This window comes from Mixophyes fleayi, chromosome 3 (genome assembly GCF_038048845.1).
Source record: "Mixophyes fleayi isolate aMixFle1 chromosome 3, aMixFle1.hap1, whole genome shotgun sequence".
In the NCBI taxonomy this organism is placed as follows: Eukaryota; Metazoa; Chordata; class Amphibia; order Anura; family Limnodynastidae; genus Mixophyes; species Mixophyes fleayi.
Window position 1 is genome coordinate 112,765,801 of NC_134404.1, and position 26,726 is coordinate 112,792,526.

The 26,726-nt window shown below is 39.9% G+C and overlaps 1 protein-coding gene across 3 annotated transcripts in view; it reads right to left on the reverse strand.

Annotated features, from left to right (window-relative positions):
• GNB4 (G protein subunit beta 4) overlaps window positions 1-26,726 on the reverse strand; it is a 78,436-nt gene that overhangs the window by 16,657 nt on the left and 35,053 nt on the right. Inside the window, exon 1 of one of the 3 annotated variants that reach the window (XM_075202167.1) lies at window positions 4,927-5,185. The exons of the other annotated variants lie outside the window; for them this stretch is intronic. The gene's annotated coding sequence lies outside the window, so the exon portion shown is untranslated. Of the gene's footprint in view, window positions 1-4,926; window positions 5,186-26,726 lie in introns of those variants that run through there. 3 annotated transcript variants of the gene reach the window in all.

Here is a 26,726-nt window from a genome sequence, read left to right on the forward strand (position 1 = left end):
CCCTATTCTGAATTCATGTCATTGGCAAAACGGACAGGTTTCCCTTAAAAGAAAAGGCAGCCCCAACGTTTAAAGATGTATCCCTGAAACATTTTCTTTCTGGCTTTGTATAGTTCTGGCCAACTGACATTACCACATATCTAGTGCTGTATTCAATTCTCAGACACTGCTTATCAATAAATTATGACCCTCTGAACCTTTTGCTTTCTGCATCTATTTTTCTAACTTGTATGTGTTCCTGTTTAATGTATGCCATGTCTAATGCTGCGGAGCACTGTACAAACCAACAACAATCATGTAACTGCATGTGGGCCGGTTTGCTAGTTACAATATAGTTCTTGCCTCTCATCTGAAAAGAGCAACCATAGATTTGGCTCAGGGCATTTTAAACTGGGTTTGAAAAAAATATATGCACTGGGGCCGGGTGATTGAGATCTGGAATTGGCCATCAACCAGTCTCACTAAACTATTCCAATCACGTACCAAGAGTAACAAAGATAAGGGGCAGTCCTCAACAGTGACAGTTAGGTACGTTGACTTTTAATCACAATTATGCATTTCCTATAAGTTAGTCATGTTATTGTAGCACGTAATACAATTTAATCATCTGGCGTTACTGCATTGTGTGTGACTGGTACAGTTAGGTAGAATGTTCCCAGGCCAAGTAGCCCTAAATGCACAAGAAGAAACAAGACTGCCCTTTCTGCTCAACTCCTTGCTTTGGCCTCTGTGCCAAACCTTTTTCTTCTTAACCCCCAGGAGCAAACCATTGGGGTATGTAGCAAACAAGTTATTTTGCCAGTGATTAAGTAACACTAGGGTCTCAGGTAAGTCATACCCCATTCATACTGGAGGGAGAGAGGGAGAGAATTTTTTTCATTTTCCAGCTTTCAGCCAATGAAAACTGCTCTGGTGATGACTCCCACAAATTGCCAGGGCACAGACTTGTGCAGTATGAATTATTATTATTATTATTATCATTTATTTGTTAGGCGCCACAAGGTGTCCGCAGCGCCGTACATAGTACAAACAGTAAACCATACAGGGTTAAACAGTACAGAACTGTAAACACAAAGTACCAGTGCTTCAGAAACTCCGGGACAGACAAATGGAGTAAGGACGGAGTAGAAGAACAGGTGTGGAGACACGAGGGAAGTGCCCTGCTCAAATGAGCTTAGATCCTAAGGGAGGGTGGGGTCAACCCGGGAAATTCCCGGGTCTGAGGTGCAGTATGAATGGTGTTTCTGAGCTGGGACGCTCCGAGCCCCTGCAAAAACCCGGGATATTGCCGGGGCGGTAGTATGAAAGTGGTATCACACTCACCAAGGAAATGTTCAAAAGTTTAAAGCCACAAGGTGTTTATTGCATTATTTCCTTATTTGTCACAGTCTCAATTTTCTACCATTGTCCATGGACAACATTAAGATTTAATTGGACAGATTAAGTGGCACACCCGCAAAAAACTAACACTGTTCATGCCAATATAAAGATAAAATATTTTTGTCTCTTCGCTATAAATTATACCCACACAAGGAACTAGAAGTACCATCCATTTCTATGGATGTAGTGCACAGTACATTTTGTTAAAGGTGTACAAAACAGACATTTGTTTACACATCTCTACCTGCCCAATTTTTTTATATTTTCTATATGCCCAATCTCTACCTGCCTCTTATCTTCATAGTCTAGTTCCATTGTCATAGTCGCTCAAGACATAGCCTAGCAGAAAGTAACTGGAATTCTCATTATAAATATTTGACTATATAACTTATGACTATTATCAACATTATGCACCATTACCACTTCATTAAATTTAAAAATAGAACAGAGGTCATTCTAGAATGATTGTCAAACTTCACTTCAGAGAGCCTACTAAAATGAAGAATTGCAACAGGACTATGCAATTGGGACATAATTTTCATGCTAGCCATTTCAAATCTGTTTATGTCAGGCAGATAACATGAGGATGATGGGGACAGAATGTATGCAGAAGCCTCCTTCCTACTGAACACGCCAGTCCACAGTGACTGTTCCCATTAGATGTCCAACACACTCTCCACTAGAGTGTATATATATATATATATATATATAACCAAAGGCAACAATGTATTTACAAAATAGACCCATGTGCCAATTATTGCTAGTAGGTTAATTAAAAAAAATGTCTCAAGCCACACGTCCAGCCATTTCTTTATTAGTGTGTTCTGACTCGTGGTTCAAAAAAATAAAAAATAAATAAATAACCATTATCATTGCTCTCTGTCCTGCGATTCATTATTCATCAATATATACACAAACATCTTAAGTGTTTCCCCTTTCTGTGCTGGAACTCATTTTCAGTTTCCTTCAGATCACATAGGTGTTTATTTCCCACATCACATATGGTTTCTAAGATGGGACTTTGGCTTGGGCTACATGGATCTATATAAAACAGAAGTGTTGCTCTGCAGCCATTAGATTAATCCAACATCCACAGAGATCTTGTTGGTTTTATTTTGTTAGTGTATTTGAAGAGTCTTCAGCACTTCAAATACATCCAGGTGCAATGAATAAACATCCCCATTTATTTCAATGGAACTTTAAAGAAAACATAGATAAATTAATGCGAGTTTGTTTCTAGAGAGAGAGCCACAGCCTGGTGTGGAACAACATCTGTGTGGACATAGTTCAACAGCTTCAAAGTTCAATTTATAGGTAGCAAGAAGAAGAAAAAGAGGTCTACGGTGGGCTTTAGCAGAGGAACCGGAAACATTTTCTTCCTTTTTTTCTTTTTAAGCAGCAAAGCGAAAGCAATGTGGATGTAATTTTTATGTCATAGATTTATTACAATATATGGCCTAGCTACAAAATTTACTAATGTTCAAAGAACTAATGTTTTCTTTTGACACATTTCAGATTGCTCTTAACAGCGAGAGGACTGGTTATGACTTATAATACGAAGGATGATGATGAGGTTGTGGTACAAAAGGGTTAAAACATGTAAATAAAATGTGAAAAAGGAACAGAAGAAACGGTGCATTTTTAAAGTCAGGGTAGATTATTGAATGTTTAGGACTCAGTTATAATTACAATGAGGGAGAAACAGTGAAAAACGCATCGATTATAAATATGTTGACTAGAAATGATCATGAAAATGAGGATTTGGAAAAACACAGTTGACTGGCACGAAGGTCTGAGAAAAAGAAATGTAGCTGAAAAAAGGAAGTTAACAGGGAAGGATGAAAGTGGAAATTAGGACAAGGAGCAAGAAATATTATGGAGACTGAGGGGTATATTTACTAAAGTGTGGGTTTGAAAAAGTGGAAATGTTGATTATAGCAACCAAAGCGCTACGGAATATGTTGGCGCTATATAAATAAATGATGATCAGATTCTAGTTATCATTTATTTAGTACATTTTACAAAATGACAGCTAGAATCTGATCGGTTGCTATAGGCAACATCTCCACTTTTTCAAACCCGCAGATTAGTAAATATTCCCCTATCCCTAAGTGGTAGAATAAAAAAAACAGCCATGAGGATTATTCTTGGAACAAAGAAGTACAGGGATAATGTGGCCAAAGTTGGGTTTCGGTAGGGAGCGTGGCACTGCCATGGAGGATGGGGCACTGGGGGAGAAACGGACAATAAGGATTATGGGTTTTGTATGGGCAACAAATGAAGGGCTTCAGGAGATAGAATGAAGATCATGATAATGGCCTTAACGCTAGTCACATATTGAAATCCAAATAGATAATCTTTACAATCCTATCAGATCTGTGAGCAATCTAACAACACAAAGAGAAGCAAACTGTAGATCCAAATGCAATGGAAATGGTCATACAAGCTTGTCTATCATTTTCATCTGCACCACCGTCCAGTAAAATGTGATAGTGCAGGGGCTCTCCCTCAAGTCGGAGCCCTAGGGGTAGCTCCATGCATCCATTTTCCAGATGCCCTTCTGTTCCTCTTACAGCACCAGCCAAAACAAAAGGGGAAGGGTGAGTGGGAGAACCAAACACAAACTGCATTGAAGAAATTGCAGCTTGTGATTTCACATCCGGCTTACAACCTCCTCCCTTGGCCATTTAAAAGTGGTAACAAAACGTGTATTACAGAAATCCCCTTTGTGGCTCCATTTGGGGGGAGGGTTGCGCAGGGCCAAGAGGAATTTTGAGCCCCATTACAGCTACTTCTTGGGGCCCCTCCCATAGCCTCCAAAGGAGGTGTGAACACACCAGGTTGGTGACTCCTCAGGCAAGCCCGGGTTCTTTGTACTCTCCCCCCTTCAGCACCACTGGGGCTGGGTGGTAGTGCTTTTAATGGTCTGATGAAGACCATACACATGCCAATGGGTGTTTAAACACCATATGTTTATTAGTATCACACCAAGCCAGATCATATTTTGATATATAGGAGGATGCCACACACTAGGCAAGTCATTTAATTCACTAAATAAAAGGACAGATTTCCTGTCAAAATTTGCATGTTTCATCAACATAAGGAAGAAGGGTTATAGAAAGGATGACAATGTATTTTAAGAGTGAAGGGAAGGATGCTCAGAGAGTAAGCAATATGTGCAAATATTTTTAACTAGAAAATTGGATAATGAAGAAAACTTTCAGATAGGAAGGAGGAGAATGACTGTGAAATAATCAGAATAATGGAGGTGATGATGTTGGAGGTGGGGGTGTAGCAGCAGAAAGAGGAAAGAAGACGACGACGGCTGCAACGATTTGGGCATAAAGGATGATAGTGCTGACAATGAGGGTGAAGATGGCAGGCGGATGGTGGGTGGAGATGGGGGGTAGAGAGCAGAAAGGAGGAGGATGGTGATCACAGCTCAGTGTGATGAAGAAGGATGATGGAGGAGAGTATGGGGAAGGAGGGTGGATCGGGCCCATGTTATTGCCCGGGGTTAGACACAGTATCGGTCTTGCACATTACCCGTTCTGGCCCACGGCCTCCGGTTCGGTGATCCTTAATCCCCGCCGCTTCTCCTGCCCGGGATCCCGTTAGACGGAGCGGCCTCTAGCAGCCTGTATCACACGGCCCCGAGATCCGCCACACCCAGACCCGAACCACCAACAGCGGATAAAGGGGGTGTATAAGGCACGGACAGCTCACACTAGTAAGAGCCAGCCCTAGGCTCCGGTCCTGCACATCTCCGTCCGGTCACCTTATAGGATCACTGCACGGTCTCCGCTGCTATACCGCTCTAATGCCGAGCGCAGACACACGACGCCTGAGCCTGGCTTCTTATCACCCCCCTAGAGAGGAATGGTATCATCCGCAGCAAGAGCACGGACGCTACCAAGTATAGCGGAGGGGAGGGGAGACGATACAGAAAGCTTCCTTTTTCTAACCATCTTGTCCTGAGAACTACAGTGAAATGTAAATATCACTATCAAGAAGATAAGAGTTTTCACATAACCACAGCAACTGCTGCGTAAGACACATATAGGTTTATGTAGCTATGTATATACACGTATGTATATATATATATATATATATATATATATATATATATATATATATATATATATATACACACACACACATACAGTATAGATATAAATTTGCAGAGCCTTAACTTAGAATTCCAGCGCCTGGAGCGAGGAAGATAAATGCCCCCCCAGCACTCAATTTTAACCAAATCACCCTAAAATATTGCTAAATTGCGGGGTTCCTCACCCTTTTGTGTCTTCCTCCCACCACCACCACCGCCCTTATCGTTATGACAATAAATGGAGCAAGGTGTACCAAATATAGCAATAGCTCCCTACTGTGTGTCAATTTACCCCAAATAGCCTCAAATGTGTATAAATGTTTTCCAATAACCCTTTATGTCTTTAATTGTTTAAAATAATACCCTTTCTGTTTTGAATAAGTTTTATATATTACTTATATTAAATTGTTATTTTGAGTTTAGTTTAACTGGTTGATGTAGTCCTCGGAGTATACATACCAGAAACATTGCTCTGACCCTCATGATTACCCATGATAATGTCATCCCAATAAAGTACTCTGCTGGCCTAACTCCCTTTATTAATGCCCCCTCAATACTCTCCTGTTCTACAGTGGCTGCAGTGGCCACACTTGCTTCCATGTTCTACTGCACTGTTGCATGAAAGTTATAAGCCAAACCCCTGGACACCTCCTTTCTCCTGCTCTAGTCTCTTCTACTTAAGGTTACCACACTCGTATCTACCCCATTAATAAAATCAGCACTCGTCTTTACCTGCCAGGCTGGAAAAATACCAACCTGGTGGCAATTGTACTTCAACGTGTAATATGACTGGAGAAAACAGCAACATTCTCCATGCGACTTTATAGCAGTTGCTCAGGGACAAATGACACGACGGGACAAGCCACTCAGATCAAAGATGGTGGAAGTGGCAGTGGTGGTCAGGAGAGAAAAGAGGGAGGCATTGAGGATAAGGTAATGCTTCATTGGCATGGGGTGGAGCAGGTTATCATAAAGATCAGACCATAAATGGTACAATACAAATGACATTGCAGGAATTATCCACCTTGCAGTTTAAGGACACTGTCAATTTAACACTTTATTGGGGGTTGCAGGATCACAGGGACCACAACCTGCAATGATAACTAGACTGAAGCATCAGTTTGTTTGTAGTAAGTGTTGTACCTGCTTGAACAAGAGCAGTGGCCAATCTAATTAGGAGTCACATTATCAAAAATACTCCAGTTATACCCCTTTCTCACAGAGGCATGTACCCAGTAATAACCCAGGTCGTGTGTCTGTGTGAATGGGGTGACCCGGGTTGTGTGACCAGGGTCCACGGCCCTAATTGCGACCAGGGTTATTCAGGGGTTGGATCTGGATACGCTGCTGTCTGAAAGGTGTTCCCGGGTTATTTGACCTGGGTTCAATTAAAATTAGCTCATTGAAGGAGCTCAACTTGAAAATGCAGGGCAGAAAAAGGTCCAGTGTGAAAGGCGGCAACCCAGGTTATACCCGGTTCCATGCCTCAACGTGAAAGGGATATTAAGGGTTATAACACAGTTTGAAACAGTGTTCATTATCCCGTGTCTGACCCAGGATTTTGGTGAGAAAGGGGTATTGGAGAGCTTGGATGGATTGAGTTAACTACCAGAGCTGTGATAGCCCTCTACTTTCCATAGTGTGACTTACGGCTGCTGGGCGGTGATTGTGAAACTCGCAATCCCCACCAATGGTTTACATAGGGGAGGGGTGTCTCTAAATACAAACCCACCAACAGGCCTAATTTAGGCAAGACAGTCCAGATTTATCAGCAGAAAAGGGTGTGGGAGTTTGTGGATTTAAAACTAGGCCCTTATGTTTTAAAAGCATCGGTTTGTGTGGATCTGGAAATATCTGGACATGTTGCGGGCAGGATTTCCAAGCCAGTAATGTAAATAGCAAAGGTTGGTGAACTGTTGCAAGACTTACAGTAGTTAGTGTGACAAGTGAATGAAGCCTGCACTAAGGATTTTGGTCATAAACTCTGATATGTATCTAAAAGTATATCTAAAAATCATGAGCATATATATATATATATATATATATATATATATATATATATATATATATATAAAATACAAATTATAGTAATTGTGCATAACATATGCTGACATGTATGCTGAAATGTACGTTACACATATATAATACCATACTTTAAAATGAAAACAACAATTTACCATTGTATGTGTAATTGGAATATAGGGTACAATTTTGGCCAGCTGTTTATTCAAAAATATATAGCAGAACTTGAGAAGCTTCATATGTGGGCAGCCTTATTAATTAAAGGAATGAAGGTGTTACACTATAAAGAAATACTAGATAAATTGGACTTGTTATATATTGGAAACAGGCACCTTAGATGTGAGCTAATTGGTATGTTTAAATAAATCCAAGATTAATACAATGATTTGTCTAATTATCTTTTCATAGCCCGGGCAGTGTAAGTGACAAGGGGACTTCTACTGCATCTTGAAGGAAGACAGCACTAAAAGAGATTCAATGTAAGGGTAGTCTGATTATGGAACTCCTTACCAAATGTGGTGTTGAACATAGATTTAAAACTGTATTGGATGTCTTTCCTACAAGAAATGGCATCTCCATCTATATTTATTACAATGCATAATTGGATGGGTTGATCCAGGAAATTAATCCCTTTGCCATTTATGGGGTCAGGAGTTATGTTTTATAAAACTGCAAGGGTAATATGCATCTGTCTCAGTAGGGCTTTAGTTTTGTCTTCCTCTTCCAATGCTAGTTTATACAAGATCAGAGTGAAGTTGATATAATTTTGTCTTTTTTCAGTCTTGCTAATATGTAACTATAATGCACGGGTTAAAACGTAAAAGAATATAAACACTGTTTGAGAAGAGAAAGCAATTTAAGGAGCCGACTAGTCTACAAATCATATCTTGGCTATACGGATAGTATTAATAGGAATCTCATTTAAAATAAACAGCTGAGTGCATACATTTGTATTAAATAGAGGTGTATTTCAATCCAAAATCTTTCTGCACCAGTTTGATAGTAGCCCTGTGTAGTGCTATAGGGGAACCCTCATTATTCCGCTATCTAACTCTCATCTATGGCCTCCTATATTCCTCTATCCCCTCCTCACAGCATGTCACTGCACCTGTCATATGCAGCCCTGTCTTTGCCAACATAATCACACGTACCTCCTGAAATACTATGTGCTGCAGTGAACATGTTAAAGATTCTATTGACTACAGTTTGATATATTCAAACCTATATAAAAGCCTCAGATGAACACAAGATGAATATTTTTAACAAAACATGCTCAGAGCCTAGTCAGACAGAAAATGTGGACTTTCAAATAAAATTAGCTCAGTCTATAAAGTAACATAAATACAAGACTACGATTTTACTGATGCATACATAGTTCTCGTCTGGACCCAAATCCCTCTGCCCCTCTTTCCTAACAAGCTCTCTATTTTGGGTCTTAAGCAATCTGTATAGATAAGCTCCTGCATTATCTCCCAAAAGTGTATTTTTACCTTTAATATGCATAACAGCATCCACACTGTATAGTATTTCCTGTTTTAGTGCTTTGATGAATTTGTAACTTTGTACATTAAGCTGTGTTTTATAACACTTTGTATTTGAAAGTCTTCTTGTCTAGGAAGACAAGAAACACAAATTAAGTCCCTCTAGAAATATAAATATTGGGAAGTATGCAACTGCAGTAAAATAGTTCTACAATCGGTTTTATCAGTCTCATTTCTGGATATAATGATCATTCAGTTCAAAACTACAATAAGTGCAACTGCTATGGCACATTAATGTGTAAGTACATTTATTTGTTCAATACTTTTGTAGTAGAAACATACCCAATACCACTTTATACAGTCAGGCCATTTAATACTTGCCACCTATGAAAGATAAATGCTGCAATACGATTACACACATACTATATTACACACAAAATATCTGTGATCACTTTTAATTCCTGCTAGAATAAATGGACTTCATTTAAACAGATGGCACATGGTAGAGGTCAGGGTCTTAGAATTCAAAAAACATGTGTCCTGATGGGGGCAGCATAATAAAAGTGGCCTGGCGAGGTCAATAATTTTACTAATTCTAATGAAAAATTTATATTTAAAAGAACTATAATAAAATGAAATGCAGCACCATTTGACCAGCATTTAATGCAGAATCTATTCTAGTGACCAAAGTGAAATACAGAGAACATTCTAGTGACTTATATATCATGCATAGAGCATTCTAGTAACCTATATAAAATAATAAAATACAGAGATCCTACAATTACCCAATATGCTATGCAGAGAGCATTCTAGTGACCTCTACACCATATGGAGTTGTATTGTATTGACTAATATATGATGCAAATACATTATCGTAAGCAATATACAATTTGCATACTGGTGATTGATATACAATGCAGATACATCTGAAAACCACAATACATACGTCAGACCTAAATCACTGGTGGCTATACAATGCAGATTCTAGATATCTGGTGGCTTTACAATACAGACCCAAAATTTCTTGTGACAGTATATGATGGCTATACAATTCAGCCCCCAGATCTCTGGTGGTTTAACAGTGCATACTCCAAATCCAACCACTAGACTGCTCCAAGCTCTCTGATTGATAAATAGGTCATGGTCCGCTCAGTGCCAATATAAACACTAGGGGCTAGATTTACTAAGCTGCGGGTTTGAAAATGTGGGGATGTTGCCTATAGCAACCAATCAGATTCTAGCTTTCATTTATTTAGTACCTTCTACAAAATGACAGCTAGAATCTGATTGGTTGCTATAGGCAACATCCCCACTTTTTCAAACCCGCAGCTTAGTAAATATACCCCTAGGCCTCATTCATCAAGGCACGCATATTGAGTGCAACCTGCATTTGACTTGAAACACACAAATTTCAGCTTTGCGCACGCCCAAATTCATCAAGGCACGGATCTAAAGATATGTGCACTTTTGAATTCAGGTGCAGGGCTGCTCTATTATACAAGACACTGCACAATACGTTGTAAGTCTATGTGGATTATAAATTTCCAAAAGTATACACGAAAAAAAACCCCATAAAATTAATGCCACCAGTTAAAGGCAATAATGATCAAACAGTAAACAGTAGCTGGATCAACAGATACACAAAAGAACAAGTAACTTTGCGATGTTCAAAGTTTGATTCAGACGTGGCTGCGTGTTCTCGAGTTTGGCACGCCCTTACTGTACATTAACTACAGCAAAATGCCCCTTCCCGCCCCGTTCACTCCCCGAAATTGTACGCCGAAATAAGTGACCTTTGTGTTCGAAGACGGAGCGGATATGGCTGCATTTACTATTGTATGTCCCAGTCCTAGGCATGCGGAGTGGTTTTTCGTCTGATATGCTCAAATTCCGCAGATAAGTGCCTCGCTGAATCAGGTCCACTATGTATATCTCTCCATAGGGATCAATGGTCCCTTTTCCACTTGAACATACTACGGTTACATACAAAGCATTGTGAATACCAATTCTTCAAATACTACACTAAAAACAATGGATATAAAATGCTCTGCAACATGGCCAGGTTGCATTTTATTCAAAATTGAAGTTAGTATACTGAAGAGTTAATCTGTCTGCTTACATAGCAACATGTTCTCCACAACTACTGATTAGAAAAATGCATAGAGGTTAATACATTTTGCCACTAAAAGCGTCATTTTGGATGGTTATGCTGCACTGTAACCCCTCCCCCATATTATGTTCATGTCCATTTTCAAGGAGCTATCACATGTGCATAATTACCTACACTTAGACGCCCGTTCTCAACAGAGCAGCTAGCAGTGTGAATATAGGGGCCAGGCCCAACCCCTCCAGGATGTTAAACTAAAGATAAAACACATGGACAAAATAGAAGAGGTCATCTCAGCAGTAAGAGATTTTCCATCCTACTTACTGACACTGAAGCCTAGCAACTCCCAGCAGCAGGAAGCTTCTTCCCTTGCAACACAGGCTGAGCCCACATGACAGACAGTTGCCATGGGATTTACAGGCCTGCGTCAGAAAAAGAGGAAACTTAACCAGTTCATTGCCTAGAATACCCCACGATGCATTAAATGCTGTCATATGGAAGAGAAGAATGGTCTTTAAGCATTGCAGGTCTTGCTACAGAAATCCAGGACATAGCATGTCAGCAATATGGCTAATGTTGTCCCCAGTCTCATTGAGTCAGAGAAGCTATTAGATATTTGTTGCGATACTGGAACAGCTATACTCGAAACTGAATTATACTCCAAGCAAAACAAGGGTTAAATATTCAGTCAGTCCCCATTCTTCCCCCCCCCCCCCTGGAAGGTTGGTATAGGCTGAGTGAACTATACTGGGATTAGAATTGTGTCAGCGGTATGACATGTTATATTACAAAAGACATGTTTTGTTTTGTTTTTAATTTATCACTACAGATGGGTTATTTTCAAGCTATAGTTTACTCTTAAAATCTGGTTTCTACAATAATAAATGTTAATACATAATAAATAAACATGCTTCTAAATAGTACCTATTCTGCAAGTACTGAATATAAAATGGTTAAGATGTCCCATAAACATGAACCAATGAAACCGTGTACTTTGTCTTGTCTAAGAAGACATGAAAAAAAATTACAAATGTAATGGAAATGAAGACAGGAACACATAAAATAATTAAAAACTGTTGCACAGAAACAGATTAAAAAGACAAAATCAGACTTGGCTCTTTCACTTATCTAGTCCTGAAAACAATAACATTGATGTGTTGTATTACATCAGGCCTGTCCAACCTGCGGCCCTCCAGATTTGGTGAAACTACAAGCCCCAGCATGCTTTGCCAGTAGACAACCTGTTGATAGCTGGAAGAGCATGCTGGGACTTGTAGTTTCACAACAGCTGGAGGGCCGCACGTTGGACAGGCCTGTATTATATGAATATTTAATTTCAATGTACCACAAAGAACAAGAATACTGTTTTGTATAGAAATATATTTGTTATAAATAAAAGAAAATAATGAAAATTACAATTTATTTAACAAAGTTTGGTACAAAAAAAGAAAACAAAGCAAATAAAACTTAGTATTACATGCAAGCATTTCAAATGGCCAAAGTGGGGCAACTAAGAGTTGGGCCTTATCAGAATCTAAAATTCGTCAGAGAAGCCAAGGCACATCTCTGGGACACCACAATTATTGGCATTCACCGGTGGAAGCCAAACAAACGAATCAAATATGGTTTAATTAGTGTGACAAGTTGATGACATATCAAGGTCATCACCCAAATGAATTGCCCAATCGGATCATTCTATGGATGGCCAGCCTAAGGTAAGATTTATACAATGTTATATGACAGGTATACATGTTATTTCTTGGTAACATTAATTTATTTCTTGAACAAGAATGTTCTGTGCTCAGTTTTTAGATAAGGAAAAGGTTTTGATATTTCCCACAACCTTTATTAAATGTATTTTTAGAACCTAGTTTTGTTAAAACCGTTTTCTCCTGAGCCAATATTGTGCTCCTCAGCTGAAGAGTAAAAAATGTACTATCTTCTCACATGATACCTCCCGGGCATGGCAGTATGCACAAAAACCGAGATAGGGGTGGTACAGCATACATTTTAATCACCTGAATTAAGCAAGTTATGTCCACACTGTCCAAACTGTATTTCAAACATGGCAATCCAATCCAGTCATCTTTAATTAGCAGGATTACAAGGCTCTTCACAGCAGAAAAGCCTTCTTATATCACGCTTTATCATCCACTTTTGGACAATATGCAGCACAGTGGCCTAGTGGTTAACACTTCTGCCTCACAGCACTGGGGTCATGAGTTTAATTCCCGACCATGGCCTTATCTGTGTGGAGTTTGTATGTTCTCCCTGTGTTTGCGTGGGTTTCCTCTGGGTGCTCCGGTTTCCTCCCACACTCCAAAAACATACTGGTAGGTTAATTGACTGCTATCAAAATTGACCCTAGTCTCTCCCTGTCTGTCTGTCTTTGTGTGAGTGTGTGTCTATATTAGGGAATTTAGACTGTAAGCTCCAATGGGGCAGGGCCTGATGTGAATGAGTTTCTCTGTACAGCGCTGCGGAATTAGTGGCCTATATAAATAATTGATGATGATGATGAAGATGAATATGTGTTGGGCATTTGAATTTCCCACATATTGTGGCTGCACAGTACTGAAAGAGTGGATCAGTCACAAGATGCACTGTGCTCTGCTACATTTAGCCCAACGATACAGTTACTGGCCTGTGTATTGTCATGTGCCACACCCTAGGCTTCAAAGTGACAGGCTTAAGTAAATGTTTCATGTAATCTCAGCTATAAATACTCACAACACTGGGTCTGTCCAAATAGCAATCAACAAGAATTTAAATAAAGTGTATTTTTATTTGTAATGTTTACATTTCCACAACGATTTAGAATAATAAAAAATGTTTCAGTTACTTTGGAATTTATATGTATATGGGCAAATACTGGATTTCAGAACAATGCAAAATAATAAAAAAAAAACACTTGCTGGAATAAGCCTGCGACAAAGACTTTTTTGTAGTCAAATTGCTTTATGTAAATATGTACAGTTGAGTCACAATGTGTTACTTTTGTTTAACATCATCATACACAAATACAGTAACAAAAAGATAAAAGTACCTTCTCCTGTTTATTGCAGGTCTGAGCCTCCTCTCCAACAATGCACTTTATAAGTCATCACTTTTCTCCCCCTACTTTTCTCTCTTTTCCTCCACACACTATTTTCAACCGCAGTTCTCTTTTCTAACCATAGTAGTTTTGACAAGGCCTCCCCTCTTTTCTCTCTCATAGCTCACTCCCCACTTCTTTTCTACACTTCACTTTTTCTTCTTCTATGTTCTTCCCTCAAGTCAACATTCTTTTTTTTTTTTATCAGTTTTTTCCCCTGGTGCCCTGCAGCCACCTAACAAGTTTTATTTCAATAATCCACCTCTTTATACGTCACCCCCCTCCCCCACGGTAACAAAACCCCGCTGACGTCCAAGTCACTTTGCAGCAGGCTTTCTATCCTCCTCAGCAGTTCTTTGGCTCCACAGTGTACCGGAACACCATGCAAACCAATCAGAGCAGACACTGTGGGCCTGATTCATGTTCGGACGTACGTACATTTGTGTAACGTATCTTGCATGAACTAGCTCTGCGCATGCCCAATATGGATCTTACGCCACTAAATGCAATTCAAGTATGAACGCAAATAACACTACTGTCTACAACTTGACGGAACGGAGGAGGGAAGGGACAGACTAACGTAGATCATGTACAATAAGGCCGTGTCGAGGGCTTTCCGACACAGATGTGGCCAATTTAAGTCCTGGGTTTTTCATAAGTACGCTTGGTTTCAGCCGTATTATTTGCACCAGCTACAGGGCAGGTGTAAGTGCCGACTGAGAGTAATGACTAACACAGCAGTCTTTGTTTTAAAAATTACACGTATGCATGCCACTAGCTAGCACATAACATGTGTATGAAAGATAGACTATAAAAACACAATTTATGTACACTACGCATTTAAAGCATCTTGATTTATGTATTTAATGTAAAAAATCTATACTTTTTTAAAAATCCATATTTATATTAATGATTATACTGATCAGCAACAACATTAAAACCACCTGCTTAATATTATGTAGGTCCCCCTTGTGCCGCCAAAAGAGCTTTGTCCTGTGGTATCTGGATCCAAGACGTTAGCAGCAGATCTAACTGAGATCTGGGGAATTTGCAGCCAAGTCAACATTTTGGACTCTGAAAGGTACCTTAGACCATTCCTGAACAATTTTTTCAGTGTGGCGTGCGCATTATCCTGCTGAAAGAGGCTACTGCAATCAGGGAATACAGCTGAAGGGGTATACTTGGTCTGCAACAATGTTTAGATTAGTGGTATGTGTCAAAGAAACATCCACATAAATGCCAGGATTCAAGGTCTCCCAGCAGAACATTGCCTAGAGCATCACAGTGCCTCCGCCAGCTTGCTTTCTTCTTATAGTGCATCATGGTGCCATCACTTCCGCAGGTAAACGACACACACGCACCTGGCCGTATGCATGTTGTAAACGAAAACGTTATTCATCAGACCAGGCTGCCTTCTTCCATTGCTCCATGGTCCAGTTATGGCACTCACATGCCCATAGTAGGCGCTTTCAGGGGTTAGCATGGGCAGCTGCTACACATCCCCAAATGCAGCAAGCTGCAATGCACTGTGTGTTCTCATACCTTTCTTTCATAGTCAGCATTATCTTTTTCAGCAATTTGTACTACAGTAGCTCTTCTGTGGCATTGGAGCAGACAGGCTAGCCTTCGCTCCTCAGTGAGCCCCGGGCACCCAATACCTTGTCGCCGGTTCACTGGTTGCCCTTCCTTGGTCCACTTTTGGTAGGTACTAACCATTGCATACCAGAAACACCCCACAAGACCTGCCATTTTGCAGATGATTGTCTAGCCATCACAATTTGGCCCTCGTCAAAGTCGCTTAGATCCTTACGATTGTCCATTTTTCCTGCTTCCAACACATCAACAACAAGAACTGACTGTTCACTTGCTGCCTAAAATATACCAACCCTTGACAGTTGCCATTGTAAAGAGATAATCAAAGTTATTCACTGCTCTTCTCAGTGGTTTTAATCTTGTGGCTGATCAGTGTAGTTGTTAATTTATTTTTATAATAGAGTATATTATGCATTCAGATATGATCTTATATTGCACATACGTTTGTGTGTATATTGCAGTCTGTTCTGTGTGTTTGTCTATAGCAAATACCATTTAGGTGCACTTACACCCAAATTCGAATCGAAATGCCTCTTGAGATACACTTTCATTTCAATACGGTCGGAACTACGCTCTAGTTCCATGCTCCAAACATGAATCAGGCCCTGTGTGTTCTCTGACTGTATGGCATAGCTATATCTGGAGTAGAAGCATAAAAAAGCATAAATTAATCATAAATGAAAATACATAAAGACGGCTTTTATTCGACAGTATTTGGCATTGTTTGTTTTTGGAGATTTGTTTTACATTGGGCAAAATGTACCTACAAATGGCTTCTTTGGCAAAGTGCAACTATGAGGCGTAAAATGTATCCCATTAAGAGTATATGATGAGCCCTGATCTTCGCTAACTGTAACCTGTTGCAATCATTGAGTCTTTTTACGGAGAGAAAATGGTTGTGTTCCCCTCCACACAGCAAGGAACACCCCGCCCCCTCTCCAGTCCTGTATCCCATTTCAGTAATCTAGCTCTGGAAAATTGAATCTCAGTTTTGCACTGTTCTGAAAAACTAAGTGCACTGGATCCACCCAATTTCCCCCTATCGGCATTGCAAACTTCTGGTCCATGGCAAGCACTGCCAACTTACTCCTCAAACCCATGTGCTTTGGCAGAAATCTAGGCTTATTTGCAGGAGTTAAGAAGCATGGCACCGAGGATTTTGTGCTTTGACTTGGCCCTTTTGCACTTTGTAAATAAATCTGAATTTTGCCACTTGCTTTTGTCAGTAAAAAATGTGTGCTGCCCTGTAGTGTGCTACAAATACGTTTTAGTGTATAAGGATGTTAGAGTGAAAAAATGATAAGCAATTACATAGGAATTTTAAGTAGTGTAATAGGATTTGATGTTAATATGCTCAGCAAGTCAGATGTTCAATTTAGAAACTGATTGCACTAAAGTTGTATACTTGGAAACATTGCTGTGTGAGTTGCCACAGTAACGTGATGATGAGCAGAGTAGAGAGTGGCAGTTGAAGATGACAGAGTGATAGACAGTGACAAGAAGTGAAATAAAGAGAGCTGATGGGAGTCTATGAGAGAGGTTAAGAGAATATCTACAGAGAGAGATACAACAGGAATGAGGCGCCACCTGAGACTGATCTAGTACCTGAAGAAGAATTTTGCTAATTAAATTGAGTTATAAGCAAGATTAGAGAAAATGTTATATCCGAATGATAATCATTCATAAAACCTTAGACGTTGTAACGCCACTAGCAGCAATGTAAAAAGGTGTTAAACCCCTCCAGGCTGATTTATGTGCAGGCTGCAAGAAGGACCTGTATTGGATAGAGGGGCAGGAGGCTGGATTACCTCCTGCCAGGGTATCTGTGTAAATCTGTATAAAAAGCGGACTGTTTGACCATGTAATGTTTCATTATTCCTTCTATACCTTTCTGGAGATCACTAGTACTACAAACTAATGTAACTGTCCTTATTACGACACTTGAGCTAATAAAACATCACTGCTTCAAGATCCTGCTTTGACACCTACTTAAATGCAGCAATTCCCGTGACCTACAGATTAGACCAATCTAATCCATTAACCATCTGTTCTGAGGTTGGGACCCAGCATCCAGTGCCAACACACTGCCTGCTACCTTGCAGCTCTGCCCAGCGTGATAGGCCAGGGGGAACCATCCACAGCAACCCTGATCTAAAGAAAGAGGTCAGCTGTACCAGGCCAGGTGCCCAGCAAAGGGATACGATAGCCATAAGGGTTATCCAGAAGGACATGGTTCTAGATGCCAGTGAAGGAGCCTAGTGGTAGCAGCAGGCCCCTTCAGGCAAGGTAAGTCCCGCTGGTCCCCAGCAGCACAGACAGGGTGGCATAGGAGGTCCATCCTGTCACAAGAAGGAAGGAGTATGAAGGAGGAGGAAGAAAAGGATGGAGGAGGGGGAAGTAATGAAAGAGAGGGGGAAGGATGAGGAAAAAAATAATGATGTGGGTAACTGGGCCTCAATAAGCACCTTTCATGGTGTGGATTGTGGGCCCTACAGACTGATCCATTATTGTGGAAAGAAGAGCGAGGTGATGGCATGCAGATGAAGCAGAGATAAAAGGTGGGTAAATTCAGGTTCCTCGGGCAGATGGGTAGCTTTGCAAATATGTAAATCAATCTGAGATGTGCATTCTGTGTGTACCTCCCATGGTGGAGTGAGTGGAGGAAACCTGTATAAATTGCTGCCTGAGCTGCAGAGCAAAGGCTGCATATGTGATTGTGCGGTGGTCTCTGCATTCTATGTCCATCACTTGGGTGTTCTTTGCATTGTATTGTGTTCATTTGGATGCTCTCTGTATTGTAATGCTGTCACTAAGATGCTCTCTGTATTCTATATTAATCCTTAGGTTGCTCTCTGTATTTTTTATATCAGACATCTATCGAATATTGGACAAATTATTATGCGTATGCATTATGGCCTTTCTCACCCTTTATATTTATGCTGGTTATCAAGTCCATATTAGAAAGAATCCTATTATCTTTGGATATTAAGTTAGCTGGGAGGGAGGACTATAAGGTGTTCTTATTCACTGATGATGTACTCCTTACAACGACCTCCTCCCATGTGTCCCTCCCAAACCTATTCCAAATTCTCACCACCTATGGGACCATTTTAGGCTATAAAATTAACTACTCCTTTTGCAACCCTCCTCCTTAGAACTCTTGAAGAGCAATTATAACTTCTCCTGGAAACACATCAAAATTAAATACTTGGAGATTTATATCATTGCTTGGTATAAATCTCTGTATGTAGTAAACGTCCCCTTTATTATTAAATCAAGAAAGTTGGGTCTGCTCAGGTTGCTCAAATTAAGTATCTCACATTTGTGTCAGACAGTAGTACTCAAGATGAATCTGCTGCTTTGTCTACTCTCTCTTCTAGATCATCCCAGTTAAAGTGTCTTGACCCATTCTGATGCAACTATATAAATGGCTTTTCCTGTTTGTGTGGAAGAATAAACCCCTGCATATGAGCATGTCTAACCTAGGTAGGGCTGGGGTTTTGCAGATGTCCATCCATACTATTTGGCGAATCACCTGTGCCATGCTGTGGCCTGCTATGCAAATAAACATGCTCAGAGATGGGTAAACCTGAAAGCTTCTTCCTATAAAATTATTTTCCTGGCGTCTGCTGTGGGCGTCCCAGCTAGAGCTAAGCCTTTTATTATGCAGTCACACCCAGTCACTGATGTTACATGCCAAATTTGAGATCACTGTAAATTCCATTTCAGGACCACTTACTCCCCTTCACTCCACTATTACGCCCCTGTAGAATAACCTTGACATTTCTCAGGCCAATGCGCACCTTGTTTAGTAGCTTGGTTCGAGAGAGGCATTAGGTGTCTGCACTTTACATACGTTGAGACCCTCTTCTCCCCATATCGGATTCTAGCAGCGGGTGCTGACGAGTCCCTTGTAGTCTTCTTCTACTTGGCCTCCAGACTTTCTTGGCTCAGACTCCATCTTGGCTTTTGGACCTTCCTTTTGGTTCTGATGACTCCATGTTTCCCACCTATATTACTGGTTCCTGATCTCTGTTTGTCTAAACTTCCTTCCTGGTTCTGATTTGGTGCTTCAGTGATAGTTTGTGTACCAGACCACGGCTTGTCTGACCATACCAAAAAACAAGACCAGTTGGGAAGCTGACTTGGGAAACCACCAGAGAAAACCTGGATTAGTGTGAGGGTAAGTGTCTCCAAGTCCTCAATCTCCTCTCTGACGAAGGAGAATGCCGGCAAAATATTTTATAGATGTTACCTGTTTCCCACAAAGTTAATATCTATAGAGAAGCTTCCAATCTAGAAAGTCTGTGATGAGATAGGACATTTTGTCCTACCCTAAGTTTCCTGATTTTTGTACAACGCAGCCAGATTTATCAGCAATGCCACTAAAGTCTCAATCTCTAAGTGCCCTTAGTCATTTCTTCTCAGGCTCCTGCTGGAGGGAATACAGACTCTGATAAACTCACCATGCAAATTGTCCTCATGGTCAGATTTATGGTTGTAACCCATGGAAATGTCCAGACCCCTTCACCATAATCAGCTTCTTAACAAAATCTGGTAATTGGCAACCATGGAGATAATCTCTGTATACCTAAATAATAAATCCCACAATCCCCATACACAAAAGTCTGGTGCAATTGATTCACTCATAATAGTTCAACCACACAAAAGGACCCTTCCAAGTGCTTTTCAGACCTTCTACTGTAGTTATACTTAAGCACTAGTTGTTTGCTAGCCTGTGTTAAGTTAGCTGACCATCGCCTGTGGACGCTGGGAGTCCCTGCCTTGGCCTTAACCACTCCCCCAGAAACCATTGTTTAACTATCCTAACCCTTACCCTCCACATATCCTAATGTTCTGCTTTTTGTTCTTCCTGTCAGTGCCAGGAAAAAGCCCTTGAGATTCTGCCATCTGTCCTATTCTAAATTAACATACCCACTACTCTGTACTTTTCCCTCACTGTGAAACTTACTTATCTGCTTGTACAACTGCTATCACTTTAATTACTGGCATCTGTTGTTATATTGTTTTTGAAAACATAACATTCTTTAGAAAAAAAAAGTTTATTGTAATTCACAAAGACAGTATCAGTTTTCATCATTTGTTTTCTAACTGTTTATAGTTTAGACCAGTGAGTAGTTCCCAAACTTTTGCAGTTCGCGGCACCCTTAGAGTCGCCATAATTTTTTCAAGGCACCCCTCCAAAATAATTACCGAGCAGTCCCCTTTTATAAGTAGTTGGGTCAAAAAAAGTATTAAGTATTTAGGTCAGGACAGAAATACTTATTTAGTTGTATGCAAAAATATTACAAATAAATCCAAGGGATAAGAATATTTTTATATATTTTTTTCAATTATATTTCTGTCAAAGAATAATTTACACCTAACTCACACTGAGCCCTTCATCCACACACTGTGCCCTCCTTCATCTCCACCCCTCACTCTGTGCCCTCCTTCATCTCCACCCCTCACTCTGTGCCCTCCTTCATCTCCACCTCTCACTCTGTGCCCTCCTTCGTCTCCAGTCATCACACTCTGTGCCCGCCATCATCTCCAGTCATCACACTCTGTACCCGCCATCATCTCCAGTCATCACACTCTGCCCCTGCCATCTTCTGTCATCACACTCTGCCACTGTCATCTACTGTCATCACACTCTGCCCCTGCCATCTTCTGTCATCACACTCTGCCCCTGCCATCTTCTGTCATCACACTCTGCCCCTGCCATCTTCTGTCATCACACTCTGCCCCTGTCATCTTCTGTCATCACACTCTGCCCCTGTCATCTACTGTCATCACACTCTGCCCCCCCCCCTGTGTCCCGTGGCCAGGTAGCGAAAAAAATAAATAAAAAAAAATACTTACCAATCTGGAGGCACCCGGGACCCAGCATCCTCCTCTCTCCTGCTTGTCACAGACTGTCGGGTCGTGATGACGTCATCACGCCCGACGTTCAATGAGGAGGGAGGATGCTGGGTCCGGGTGCCTCCAGATTGGTAAGTTGTTTTTTTTTATTTATTTTTTTCGCTACCTGGCCGCGGCACCCCTGTCACAGCACCGCGGCACCCCTGGAAGCCGCGGCGCACAGTTTGGGAACCGCTGGTATAGACTCATGGCGTCATGACAATTCTTTGTTAAAATACCTTTATCCTGCTCTATATTGTGTGGTATTGATGTGAGGTTGTTCAACACCAGTGACTACTACTGACATACTGTTAGAATTCTAATTCATCGGTCACATTCTTACAACTACCTGATAAAAATCATTCTTTTGATGGAAGCCACACAAATTCTTTTCTAGAATTTGCTTAAGTAAATTCAATGAATAAAACTGCTCATGCCATTTAAATTACACCATGTTCATATTTCCCTTGATCTAGAAGGTCAATTACTGTATATACATATAACAGATCCTATGCTTCGAGAAAGAAGATTAACTAGCAAATTTATCAAGCTACGGGTTTGAAAAAGTGGAGATGTTGATTATAGCAAGCAATCAGATTCTAGTTATCATTTATTTAGTACATTCTACAAAATGACAGCTAGAATCTGATTGGTTGCTATGGGCAACATCTTAACTTTTTCAAACCCGCAGTTTGATACATTTACCCTTAGAGTTTGCATTAGTTACTGGCACTGTTTACATCTGTTACCACACATATTTGCTTCTGCTAAAGAAAATAAGCACATGTTACATTTACTATTCGTAGAAACAGATCCCATTCGCATTGTGACAGTGACACCACCACTGATTGCTTAGAGCAGGGGTCAGGGAACTTTTTTACCTTTTACCCCCAAATATATTTAGATACGTTGACGTTACCCCTTTGATTTGAAAGGAAGGAAATCATATATTATTAATTATTGGAATTCAAAATTTTATTGAATCTATTCAAAATTTCTTTGAAAGCTTCAACTTCAAAACTTCAGGTTTTGGAGAAATGATGTTGCTTCATTTTTGATACGAGAGCATCAATATTGGGGCATTTTGATGTCAGAGCAATTTGGATACAGTCTTCAGCATCCAATCGATTTCTCTGCTTTGTTTTTATGTTTGTTAGAGTGGAAAATCCTTGTTGCAAAAGGCAGCAACTTTTTGACTGCCTCTTCATGTGCAATTTTGAATGCCTTTGCAACTGTTGACATCCAAAAATATGACAGATCTGCTTTGTTTTCAAAGGCAATACATGCTTCATTATTGCATTTAAGCTCAAGAAGTGCCTCTGCCAACCCTTGAGGCTCTTCTGGTACAACAGTAATTTCACATTTAAAGGGGTCTACAGTTCAACTGACAGCATGTGAATCGACAGCATTACCCCCAGGAATTTCATTTTTACCCCTTTTGGGGTAATTTACCCCTGTTCCCTGACCACTGGCTTAGAGTAAGTAAATGAAGTCATGTCATCATGCAATACAGTTGGCTGTAGGTAGAGTGATTTTATACAGGTCACAGTAATCTGAGGTGACTTATATTATCTATAATACTTGACAGTAGGAACTGCATTATATTTTATAATACGCTTTCCTAATCAACACTGAAGTGATGACTTCAAAGTTATAAACAATGACATCAGAACTCACAATTTATACAGGTATTATTTACAGGAGTTTATTGGGACTTGGTTTGGGTGAATGTGGGGCATACCCTAATTTTGCCCGGATCTTCACTGCACTGTTTGCATCCTGTCTAGGTAACAGCATGAGTGAGTGTCTTCCAAACCATAGTATAATAAGACAAGGAAATGCTGCAGTTCTACTATATGGGAGGAGTAGTGTTCAGGCTTACATTATAAGATATTCATTCACCTTTATTAAAGCTGTGTCCCGGTATTTACATGAGCCACATCATCACTCTGCTGACAGGTCAAATACTATTAAAATTGATTGAATAAAACAAATTATATGAAGGATGACATGGAAGGCAAAGCCACAAAAAAACATATGGCTGTCTCTTACATTAGGCTACCTGAACCAATTGTGCTTAAATACGTATTTATTGAATCAATAGATAAATGTTCTAAACATTACCCAAATACTTAAAACATCCCAATTTTAATTAAGTGTTGGAATTGTATCTGCATAATTTGAGCTAGCAAAGCTGGGTGTCTTGTGCCGAGGGGAAGAAAGAACTTTCTTTATTCCATTCTGTGTATATGTGATACTATTCTTAGGAGCTGATAATTAGCACCATAGGAAGTGTGATGTCACTGCACCCTGCATTTATAGAGATTTGGCAACTAAACAAGATATAGAAAAGCAGTTGCTATCACAGAAAGGTTTCTTATTCAAATATTTCAAGACAATACTTAATTTGGGGAATTAAAATGTCTTTAGCAAAAAGTATTTCATAACAAAGCAACTTCCACTGAAAAATGAAAGGAAGTAATAGTGAATCCAAAATGGAGTTTGATATAACAAAACAAAAAATCTGTAAGAAGAGGAGGGAGTAGTACTAGTAATTGTGAGAGACTGACAGGTAAAGTGAGAGGGAGTAGTACTAGTAATTGTGAGAGACTGACAGGTGAAGTGAGAGGGAGTAGTACTAGTAACAGAGAGACTGACAGGTGAAGTGAGAGGGAGTAGTACTAGTAACAGTGAGAGACTGACAGGTGAAGTGAGAGGGAGAAGTACTAGTAACAGTGAGAGACTGACAGGTGAAGTGAGAGGGAGTAGTACTAGTAACAGTGAGAGACTGACAGGTGAAGTGAGAGGGAGTAGTACTAGTAACAGTGAGAGACTGACAGGTGAAGTGAGAGGGAGTAGTACTAGTAGCAGTGAGAGACTGATAGGTGAAGTGAGAGGGAGTAGTACTAGTAACAGTGAGAGACTGACAGGGGAAATGAGAGGAAGTAGTACTAGTAACAGAGAGAGATTGACAGGCGATGTCAGGAGAAAAGTAAAAGGAATTTCAGTTAGAGAAAAAGAAGAGGAGCTTAGAAAGAGGAATATTCTAGTATGTAAAGAGAGTCAGATAGTGAAAAGAGGAGTGACAGGCAGGAAAGTTAGCCTGATTGGATAGGGACAAATAACAGATTAGACAAGAGATGACTTTGAGCTAATCAGCATAGAGAAAGTGAAAATTAGAAATTTAGAGTGAAAGTGCAGATAAGAAAGAAGATTAGAGTAGGGAGATCAAGAAGTGGAACAAGAGACAGAGGATTCCAAATAAAACCCTTCAGAACAAGCCTACCTGGATCAGGAGACAGTGATCAATAATATCACCCCACTAATTCTGGAAACCAGCAGATACAGAGAATTGGTACCACTAAAAGTACGCACTCAAAAACTGTGATAGAGTTATGTAATTTCTGCCACAAGAAGCATCATATCTACAAGCATTCAGACAAAAAATCATAGGGAGAATTCAGGAACAACAAGTTGTCAACAAATTTGAAAAAGGGAACATTGATGTCAAAAGCGAAGCGTGTCTTATTTTGACAACTAAGCTCACCCCTCTACTAGGGGTAACAGAATAAAAGCAATAAAATAATGTTTTGTATAGTTAGAAAATAGCATTACATTTTATTTATTATACTAGAATTTAATGAATTTATTACTCTCAAGGCTGTTGTGATATGTACTGGCATTTATTGATTCACAGATTTAACAAGCAGAGATCATTCTAACTACCATATTAAGTATTACAGAATTTCTTTTATTATTATTTCTTTATAGTTAATATGATTTGTTTGTGATTGGCATCTGTTTTGTGTTTGTCCTTCCCAAATCTTCTCTTTAATCTTCCCTAATATATAATATTCCTGAATGTGCGTCCTGCTTCTCTGGAGTGTCTTTCTGGGTGGGATTTCACAGCTCTCTCCCAGAGAAGGAGCAAAGTAACTGACTATGGATAAGAACCTGAGAGAGCACTACATATAGCATATAGAGCTTTTATTCACTCTTAGTCTATATTCCAAAAGTTCAGCTCAACCTCGTACAATGTATACAAATTCATGTGCTGTAAATTATATGCTTTGGTATTCCTGTTTGTGTATACATTTGTATGTAACTTGTACGTGTAACATGACATTTGTCATTGGAGAAATCAAGGTGGGATCCCTCCCGCGGAAATCCTCTGCATGATCCTGGTTAAAACTTTATGATCTTCTTCACAATATATAGAGAATTTTATGCTCTTCCTGCTCACATCAAGTCAGGGGGCATGGCCATATCACAATAGGGCGTGGCACCACCCCAGGGGCGTACCTAGCTCTTTTGAAGTTCTAGGCTGCCTTGTACCATTCATCCCTACAAACACCACCATTGCTATGCAGAGCGACAGTGAACACAGCGAACAAACAATACCTTCCAAATTTCCTGAGGAACAATGCTGTCCTACTCGGAATGGCGGGACAGAGCCCTCAAATCAGCACGTAAGTCAGGACGGTTGGGAGGTATGCATTATGTAGGCAATACTATCATCTACTTTATATGCCAAATATCCCGATTTAGGCGAGACTGTCCCAATTTGAGACCTTTGTCCCAACTGTCTCGTCTACTCTCAAGCAGTAATGTACAAATTTACAATGGCTCGGGATCGACTAGCTTAATGTTGTATATTTTGTGGGATATAAAGACAGACATGAACTTCTTCCTCAGATCCAAGTAGAAAAATTATTTTATATTAGGTGCCATCACAATAAAATATTTAATCAACTGTATAATCTCTAGAAAAATCAAACAACATATAAGGTTTTTTTTAAATCTCACAATATAGAGTAAAATGGCAGATAATCAATACACTTATTATACACACTAGTTATTCTGTTACATGATATGTGTTGTGCTTTACTTGCTTAAAATAAACAATTCCTTAAAGTGTAATAGTACCTTTTAGTGTAAAACAAATTTAAATATGTGCAAGTTTATTGTGTATGTGCCTTGTATGTTATATAAAGGGGATATGTTTAACCAGTATCTTCAAGCTTGATGTTGGACATA